This window comes from Harpia harpyja, chromosome 6, assembly GCF_026419915.1.
Source record: "Harpia harpyja isolate bHarHar1 chromosome 6, bHarHar1 primary haplotype, whole genome shotgun sequence".
Classification (NCBI taxonomy): Eukaryota; Metazoa; Chordata; class Aves; order Accipitriformes; family Accipitridae; genus Harpia; species Harpia harpyja.
Genome location: NC_068945.1, coordinates 52,236,869 through 52,247,207, shown reverse-complemented (window position 1 = coordinate 52,247,207; position 10,339 = coordinate 52,236,869). Strand labels below are relative to the sequence as shown.

At 38.0% G+C, this 10,339-nt stretch overlaps 1 non-coding gene across 1 annotated transcript; it reads right to left on the bottom strand.

Moving 5' to 3' along the window:
• Positions 1 to 9,221: 9,221 nt before the first annotated feature.
• On the bottom strand, positions 9,222 to 9,303 carry TRNAL-AAG (transfer RNA leucine (anticodon AAG)). The gene has a single exon. It is a non-coding gene; the product is annotated as a tRNA-Leu (tRNA).
• Between the last annotated feature and the right edge of the window lie 1,036 nt (positions 9,304 to 10,339).

Here is a 10,339-nt window from a genome sequence, read left to right as displayed (position 1 = left end):
TGCAGCTGTCTGTCACACAGTCACAAAAAAACCTTAAGACAGAGAAAAATAAAATGATACCCATCAGTGGAATGCAAATGAAACATGAGACAGCTTGGAAGGAATGGAAATGTGAAATGTAGTGATGGCACTTGTATTAGAAGCTGTGAGCCAGTGACAAATGACCAAAATCAGAATAATGTGCTCTGCCCTGCCAGTTAGCCAAGAGCAGCACCCTCCTTTCAAACTCTGAAAGGGATATGGTCTGGAAATAGAAGGGAATTCTATCCAAACTTTGGGCGATCAGCAATGATTAGCAGTTGACCTTGAACCTTCCATTTATATAGGCCGTTTTATAAACATGATTTGGAGGAGAAGCTACACTTCGCTTTTCTTTATAGCTATGAACACTTAGATACCATAGCAGTGATTTAGAAAAATTAATTTTATTGAAATATAAGATGCTATATTATTAAAATATATTCAGAATGGAAGTTATCATTATGCTGTTGAATATGATTACCCTAGTACTGTGTATAAAATCAAAGGCAACAAAGCCCTAAGCCAAGACAGGGTATTTAAGTGAGTTGATTTCTCTGAGGTGGTAAGAGACAGTCCATAAATATATTGCATGTGAATTGATAAGTAGGAAGAGGATCGCAAACATGCAATAGGCAAAAATTCTTGACTTCTTAGCAGTAGGTAACACTGATCTAAGGTTGGTAAGGCTTAAAGGTCTGAAAATGAATGATAGAGTAAGTCTGGGTCACACAGCAATTTCTAAATAACTTTATTATGTTGCTGATAGATGTCCGTAGAGGAAATGTTTGAAAACACTAATATCCCAGCTGCTCCTCTGTAGACTTTGAGGAAGAACGTATGTGTGGAACTCCTATTCTCTTTCAAGGCAAAGTCACTCCTGCTAGCTCATGCCATCTGCAATGGCAGTGTCAACTGATGTGACAGATTTTCCAGTAAAACTAATAAGGAATACACACATGATATCTTTCATAAGCCCTGCTGTGGGCAGTCATGTCCAGCAGAAAGCTAATGACAAGTAGCCAAAGAGGAAGAGATAAAAGGTGGGAGACTCAGCATAACGGCTTGCAAAATGGATATACTTATAAATCTTTACTGACAAAAATCGTAGCTATGTGCATTTGAGGATCAAGATAAATAATGAATGTGATATCAGTTATATTTCTCAGAAATTCTTAGTAGTTTCTTAAGTTAGGTTGGAATACTTCAGATTGATTAATCTGAAAACAGTATAATATAACCTAAATAAGAGACATTAAAAAGATTTTGAGGTACACTGAAATATGAAACGACATAACTGTATGCAAGAATCACTTTACCCTTTTTGCTTGTTCATGTGAATTTATCACAAGTTTCATAATATTTGCTATAGTTAAAATCTCCTGGAATCATCTGACCACTTGGAACCCTAGCATTTGCTAAAAATAAGTAGATGTCATCTGATTATGAAGAAAAGCCGAGACAAAAAAAAAAAAAAATCAACCAAGTACACATTAAGAGCTTACAGATGATAAACTCCTTTACAGACAAAAAAAAAAGAGTTCTGAAGTCAGCTAGTGAAACGAACCAAGCTCCTCTCATACCCTTCTTGCAATCCTTTGGGAACAAACGGTGAAATAGAGATTCTGTACTGATGTATATAGCACACTGAGCTATAAAGGAGCACTCAGGACAAAATAATTTTGCATAAGGTAAATATATTATTTTAACTGAAGTTCACTGTAAAAGGAACAGAGAAGGTTCCCATCTGAATCCCTTGACAGGTTTGGGGATGAAGGGTCTCAGGAGAGGTGATACCTGAAGTTGAACTAATGTGGTTATACACAAAGAGACAAAATGAATGTCAGCAACTCACCAGAACTAGGTGGTATTCATCTAAGAGTTCAAATGAACTTAATGATAAAATAGATTAATTACTAAACATAGCATGCAACCTCTCACTTAAAGCTCAATACATGAAGGCTAGAGGTAGGAGTCATGATACTGGTCTAAAGAAAAAAAAAAACACAAAAAACACTACAAAAAACCTTCCATAGCAAGCAAATCAGTAGAAAGCATAAATTACTGAATGTCTCTGTAAATATGTTTGCGAAAATTAAATCCAGAGACTTCTGTGAAGAGAAGTTCTGCCCCGGAAGTATACTGATACTATTTGACGAAGTCAGCAATCACAGAGATTGAAGTGATTAATACAGCCTGTCTGGATTTCCAAAAGACTTTTCACAATGATCTTCACTGCAGACTCTTAAGGAAAACAAGCAGCCATCACATCAGTGCAGGGGATCCTTACATAGACAAATGTAATGAATAAATGGTTAAGAGACCAGAAATAGAAAGTAGGAGCGAAATGTTAATTCCTGTGCTGCAGGGATATCAGTAGTAGAGTTCTGTGCTATTCAACACCTTCATAATTAACCTGGTAAGGACACTGAAGAAGGGACTGTGCTTCTGATGATGCAAAGTAATTCAAGATACTAAGGATGATGATGGCAGATTATGAAGGATCTTACAAACTGAGTAACTGGATATACAAATGGCAGTTGAAATTCAGTGCAGGTAGGTGTAAATTGATACACACAGGGAAAAGCAATCCTAGGTTCACATACAAAACAAGAGGCTTTCAGCTGACTAATAGCACTCAGAAGCAAAACTTTGGGGTTATTATAAACCATTCTATGAAAGCTATCCAGCTAAGTGCTGGATAGCATTAAATAAAAAAAAAAAATCAGTTACCTATGCAATGTTTTTGTTATCCCAAATGTTCTCTCTTAGGAAAGGAGGTAGTTCCTCACCCAGCAGGTAAAACTGTAGTACTTCTTGCCAAAGGATTTTGTGAATGCAAATGATTTCTTAGAAGAGACATTCATGGGAGGCCACCAAGAGAAACTGCAAGAGACTCAGGCATCCTCCGCAGCTGAGAATAGTTGGAGTGTTTTAGGGACTATTACCCGGTATGTTTGTCCTTCTCTTATTCTTCCTCATGTGTCCACTTCCTGCAGACTTACCTATCTCCACTAGATCTTTGGTCTGAACCAGCATGCTGCTCTTATATTCATATGTTAACTTCATTTTATAACCCATTTAAAAAAAATTAGAATAGCAACACTATACAACAAAATCATGTGGTACTCTATATAGCATATTTAGGAAAGCAATCCCTCATGTTTTCTCTACTAGTGACTCCCCATGCTCAGAAGACCTGCTTCCATTTTAGGTGGTAGCATGCAAAAGAAATAATTTTGGAAATCCCTGAAACATTAACTTTTATCAAGAAAACATGCAACAGCAGATCTGAGAGCTTAAGGGAAGGATGGGATGTTTTAAAAAGGCTTACAGTAAGAGAGGACAAGACCTCTTTTCTTTAATATACACCTAACTCAAGACTCAAATACAAAATAAAAGCATGCTCAGCAGAGACTGCAGCAGGCCAAAAAAGTCTTGAGTTAATGAGCCTTTGTTTTAAATGATCATGATCATGTTTAAAGAAAATGTCTTAAAGAAATCCCCCCAAAATGACAACACATCAACAAGAACAATGATTTACTGGAAATAACCAATAAGATTCTCCTCAGATTGTCTACTGTGCAGAAGACTAAGTAAAGGCTAAAGTAGCTAATACTTTTCTCCAACATGAATAGCAAAATGTATAGTCTGCATTTTATGATCTAAAATGCATCGGAGACAAAAGGCTAATGTCAGAAAGAAATATCGGAAGATGGAGATATAGATCAGTATCAAAGCAACAAAGAGGTGTTGCTGTTGTTAAATAATTTGTTACTTTTGTACCTTAAATTGTGGGGGGGATTTCTCTTGACATTGCTCTTTTTTGTGACTGGTAGAAAAAAGAAGAGAGAAATAAATGGAATATAATGATATCCTAATGATATCCTACCATCCTTCAAAGTAGATTCACAGGCTGTTTGATTCTAGATTTCAGATGGTTTCTTGGCTTTCATTTGCCTGTCGGTTTTCCTTCTAGAGGATTTTAAACCTGTATAAATATGAGCAAAAATAACCAAACCAGTCTAGTATGTTGGTATTTTTTTGTAGAATAGCTTCCCACTGGCAAAACATGTTCTTTAACATCAAGCTGTACTTATCAAAGTCACAAAGCCTCACATACTGTAGGGTTTATCACTAAAGACATACACAGAGATCTTTAGAAAATTATCCTGCTAGCGAACAAGAGTATTGTAATTATATTCTATATAAAAAGTCACAAACTTCATATTCACCAAAGGCAACTTTAGACATAGGCCTCCTAGGCTTGAATTTAAGGGACAACTCCAAATTACAGAAGTTACATCTCTTCAAATTCTCTTTAAAATTAATTATATCTAATTACCAGAGGGATCTTGGACTAGGTGTTTCTGATGAAGCTATTGTACTTTGTGTCTAATAGAGTGAGCTCTACTTTAAATTTTATATCCTTGGTCACAATCTGGCTTCCTGATATATAAAAAGGACAGCACAACATGTTGTCAGAAGAGACCATAACCCACGCAAAGCAAGGATTTGCTGTTTTATTTGAAACCCTGTCAGTATGTGAAAGTCAAAAGAAAAATGAAGAGTACCTAGAAAACATTCTTATCTTTATCTCAGTGAACTTGCCAAGGACTGGAAATAATAGAAACAAGATTTCCACATCCATGTGAATGCCTTGGGGGAAAATAACAGAGAAGAGGACCTACCTCTTTCATTGCACACGGTGGGCAAGGAAGTCCTGGAAGTCTTAACTCATTTTATTAGAAACCAACTGAAAATATGCCACTTCTTAGAATGAAATCCTAATACTTAGGAACTACTGTAATCCAAGAAAACAACTGAAACACTGCTGAAAACAACCTAAGAAGAAAATAGTGAAGGAACTCCAATTAGAATTTGCAAAAAAAAAGGTGTTACAAAAACATCACTAAGTCAAACATATGGGTTAACAGTTTCATCAAAATTAGGAAGATAAATAGCAGATAAGAAATTCTGTATTAACAAGCATTCACAAGAGAATATCAGGTTTATCTTGAGGCAGCATCATCCTATCTGCACACTAGTTGATATACAGCACCAACAAGCTGATAAAAATATTTTTACTGAGAACAAGGACAGGTCCTGGCAAGCCAGATTACATAATTAGTCAGCTGAACTGAGCAATTTCAAACCCTACACAGTAGCTACAAGATAATTCATTTACCTCTTGCAATAAACTGATATAGGGAATGTTTTAATAAAAGAGCAAAGAGATACTTGCAGATATTTCGAGCAGACACATGATGACGTGATAACGGCTGTGTCAGCCCCAGATGAAAGCAGACACTGAGGAAAATGATGACAAGGACACAAGGATGATATACTAAGTTCATTCTCAAAAGACCCCATCCATGACAAAAGCATTCAAATACATGGGACACATATAATCATCAAGCCATTTAAGAACATATGAAGCTGTAGCTGACATGAAAAGCCTCACAGAAATGTGTAGAAGATCCTTGAGAACTTGCTGTACAGTACTGCACAGGTGAAACAGCTTTAACTGCTCCTCTAAAATAATTGTTTTGTGAGACCACAACTTTGCAACACTCGTGAAAAAAACCAATAAAATATTGCAGAGAATAAAGACAACACTCTGACATGCCCCAGTACTCACATTTAATGTTCCTACTAAGCCAGTCACCACTCAAGCAAACAAGATCAAATATGATTTAGGAGCCTGTCTCCAAGTGGAAGCTTTGATTCATACGTCTTTTGTGCTCTGACAGAGAGAACAGAAAATGATACGCAAATTGAGAAGAGTCTACTAGCACTTGTATTTGCCACAATGATATTTCATAAATACTCATATGTGTTAGATCACACACAATGTAGATGATAATCTTAAAATATCTTGCAAGAACATTTAACTGCTATTTTAGATATTTCATTTTCAGAAATAGTTTTGAAATCTCACATAACCCAGAAACTCTAATTGCAAATAAAATCATCCAGAATAATACAGGAATCAGATAATAAAATTCCTTCAGAAAAAGTAATCTATGTCATTGAGTCAATCCTTGTATTTATTTCAGATCTGGTCTACAAAGGTGCAAGATGGCCATTTTGAGAAACCCTGACATCAACCTTATTTGACTATGAAACCTATGATGACTTCATAATAAAATTTGCTGAAGTCTGATCATTTGTTGCTAATAATAAATACTTTTTACAGAAATCACGTAAAACTACCAGAAAAACAAATGTTGAGATGGACAGATGGGCTGGTCTAATGTGACTCAGCATGCAGAACAATTTCTGCACAAGATCTTCATGGTCTCAAAAGGTCCTTATCTGTCCAATTACACAAAATAGCTGAAGGGGGTTTTTGTCTGGTTGGTTGGGGGGTTTTGTTTGTTTGTTTTTCACTTTGTTTTTACTCTGGCACATAAACACCCAGTTAAGGATTTTTTTTTTCCACTTTCCAAAACTTTAGTCTCTCCCAGACGTTCTGCCATTGCTAAACAGAGTGTTCTGTCTTCAACACATGGCATCCCAAAATAGGTATTAAGTGATCTCCTTCTGCAAGCAGAAAAATGCTTGACTTTTTGAATTATTTTAGAAGAAAATCACTCATAAATACTCCCAATCTAATGAAATGACTGAAAGACTGTTCAGATGGTACCACCTAGGATTTGCAATATGGCTGCATCAGGCAGCAGAAGTATTCTGGCTCTTTTAAAGCTGAGAAATTAAATAGGTAGGAAACACTGTCCTGCACAGTCACTGGTTGATAGGAGATTGAACAATGCTTTTGTCCCGTTACTCCTGTGACCCACTGACTCCAAAGAGCTCATGATGGGTTAAAGCACTTATAGTAAAGACTGTGATGATAATGTGACCAGACAGCAGAGCTAGTCTTTTTCATCCTGAAGATTAAATACATGTGGAAACAATATACATAATTGACGGTTCTGAAGGTCACAGCTGAGTGGTGAGAGGTACACTTCTACAAACTGGCAGCTGAGACTGGGACAAATTAGGACAGTAAGAAAAAGATGAGAAGTGCTTCTGTCTGAGGAATGAGATGATCAGGTGAGTATCACAATAGAACATTAACAGCATCTGAAGAAAATCAAGAATTAGGTGTGCTTGCCAGTCTAATATGAAGAGTTGCTGGACATGTGGAGCTGTTTGGCTGTGTTATCTCCCTTTGACTGACACAAAGAACTATTAATCATAATGTTGTCTTAATTAATATAATAATGTCTTCTTGCCTCAGGTTAGATGGTGAAGATATTGAGAAGCTGTTTAACAGGAGGGGTTTTAGGAACAGAGAAAGGAAATTCAGTACATTGTCCTACGTTTTCTTTAAAAATAGCTATGTGTAATCACCAGAACACTACTGTTGGGGGAAATGTCTCACATGATTTAGGTGCTGACTGAGTCTTCTGCACTGCAGTACTGTTAAAAGGTATTACTGTCTGCCATCTAATAGGGAGATCTGGTCTAAACTTAAATAGCCTTAATGTCATTATGAGTTGCTCACACAGTGAAGGTATGACATTTAGAAGCAGACACAGTCTCTCTTTCTTTTTCTGTGTAACTGCTGGCAAGTCTGGAGACTGCTGCCATAGGGTGATACCACAATGTGCAGATACCACAATTACAAAAAACAAATGACTTTTTATTCCTTCCTGAAGGACTTTATTAGCTTATTTAATAGTAGTTGTAGTACCATCTAATTGACAAGACACAGAGCTGTGATTCCAGACACCTGGGCTATGCCCCTTCCATTTGGGCTAACGGGATGGCTTTCCATCAGTGACAACAGCCCAGTACTTTCAGAAATGTTCTTTGCTGCCATATTCTCTACAGCATAATTTGGGATATTCTGTGACCTTTAATTAATGAAAACACAACTATATTTTCAAATACTTTGTAAGCAACTGGAAATACAAACTTTCCACAGCCAAGTAAAAGTAGTGGAGATGTCTTTAGAGGCATCTGTGGAGGTGGGGAAAGAGACGAGGATGGAAAATAACATTAAAAAAACCAGCCAGGCTGGGAAGGAGGGCAAGAGCAGGGGAGGGAGGGCAGGAATGGGACGGTAGTCCAGGCTCTGTGGCAAACAGTAAAGAAGAATATTTAGAGGTGTCAGAGAAGTAAAGGTGTCTCCAGTGACAAGATCATTTGAATTTTAAAATAGGGTCTCTGTAGGCAGTTAGGTAAGGAGATGCCAAGGAAGGGGGTGGGAAAGAGTTAAGGATGAAAGGAATTTTTTAGGATGGATCTACCTTTGAATACCATGAGCACTGGAAGGCTAGCACAAGTTGCTGCCATTTTAAGCACTAAGTGCTTTGTGCCAGTCAGCCATATTTTGAGATCAAATTCCTGTAAAAGCAGGTATTTAGGCCTGTATGAGCGTATTATTGCACATTCACAGGAAGAATTCAAGTGATTCCTACAAAGACAGAAAGCTCAATTTTTGAGAGAGAGAGTGATTCTGCAAGAAGGTCTGATTTCTTAGACTGATTGACTTGGCATATAGGTGTGGGAAGAAAGTTATTTGTGACACCTGTATCTGGAAGTTGACAGTAACCCTGAGGTGATGGACTCGCTTCAAAATTCATATATGATGTCAGTGCAGAACTAGTGCACTAACTGGGGAAGCTGGTTACCCAGGTTGTCCCTGCAGACCAAGTTGTGGGAAATCAGCTCAGATGACAGTGTTTCATAGGACTTTTCATGTCTCTCTCTGTTAGGAAAGCAGATTGCCTCAGTTGAGCTGAGCATAGAGTCATGAAGTCCACATAATAGAATAGAAAAGACTATTTCAGTTGGAAGGGACCTACAACGATCATCTAGTCCAATGGCCTGACAAAAAGTTGAAGCGTGTCGTTATTAAGGGCATTGCCTAAGTGCCTCTTAAATGCTGATAGGCATAGACCACCTCTCTAGAAACCTGTTGCAGGCGCATCAATGCTGAATACAGCAAGATGTCCTTACTTTCTGGTTATACTGTGTCTAATGCACCACACCCCAGGATGGGGTTTACCCTCTTGGCTTTCAAGGGCACACCCCTGACTCATATGGTGCCTGCTGTCACACACCCCTGACTCCTATTGAGCCTGCTGTCAGCCAGCACCCCCAGATCCCTTTCTGCAGGGCTGCTCTCCAGCCACTCCTCTCCCAATCTATACTTGCGCCCAACTTTCCCCCGTCCTACAAAACATTCCTGGCAGCGGTGGGATTCGAACCCACGCCTCCGAAGAGACTGGAGCCTTAATCCAGCGCCTTAGACCGCTCGGCCACACTACCCAGCTGGAAAGACTCTCTCCCTCTTCAGCAACTATATCCTCCAACCAAAATGTAACTCTTCGCAGGATGTTTTGAAACAAATAATCCCCATCCATTACTTAAATATAGCAGGAAAAAGGACCAATAATGGCTTTTTCTATCGGTAGAGACAGACACTGCTTGCAGTGCACCACATATTTCTGGTCCCCTCGTTAGCTGTCAGGGAACATCGGCTGGAAAGTTCTAGAAATATCTCCTTGCCTATGAACCTGTGATCCCTTCCCAAGAAAAGAAGGGTGATGGTATATTTTGGGGAGGAATGTGTGTTGACTTTGCATTCAACTTTATATTTTCATATTTTTGGAGTATAGTGAGACTGGGGCAATGAAACATCTGTCCCTTCATGCAAACACATGAGGCTACAAATACATATTGACCTGGTAGAAGGTCAACTGCAACAGCTATAAGACGTTGTCGCCTGGATTTGAGTACCATCTACAGAAAACAGTGGGACCAAATGATCAGAAAGATATTTTTTTTTTAGTGTTAACCTCTATTATTCTACGTAATCTACCAGAGTCTGCCAATTATGTCCTCACGTGTTTTTGTTAAACTTCCTTAGGCTATCTCAACTTCTAAGTGCATGCATTTATCCATATATCTGCTTATCCAAATTAGAGGATACATATTGAAATATTTTCCACCCTTGTTTGTGCATCTGTCACTGTACATACAGTGGCTTGAATAGCAGCAGTATTTAAAAGATATTAACGAAAAGTAAAGGAAGAAAATAATTGGTATTATCTAAGGCAAGGTAGAACTGCAAATGACAGGGAAGGACCATTTTCAAGGACACAAGTGATTAGGGCAGATCATGTAGGCTAATTTTGATTTCAGGGCCACAACTTTGACCCACTGACTGGGATTTCCCACAGAAGCATTCAGTCTGCTTTGTTGACATTGAGATATGAGGAATCTACCATTGCCTTCATGCTTTGCTTTGGTGGATACTTACCCTGCATGCAAAAAAAATGTGTCTGATAAGTAATTTCATTTT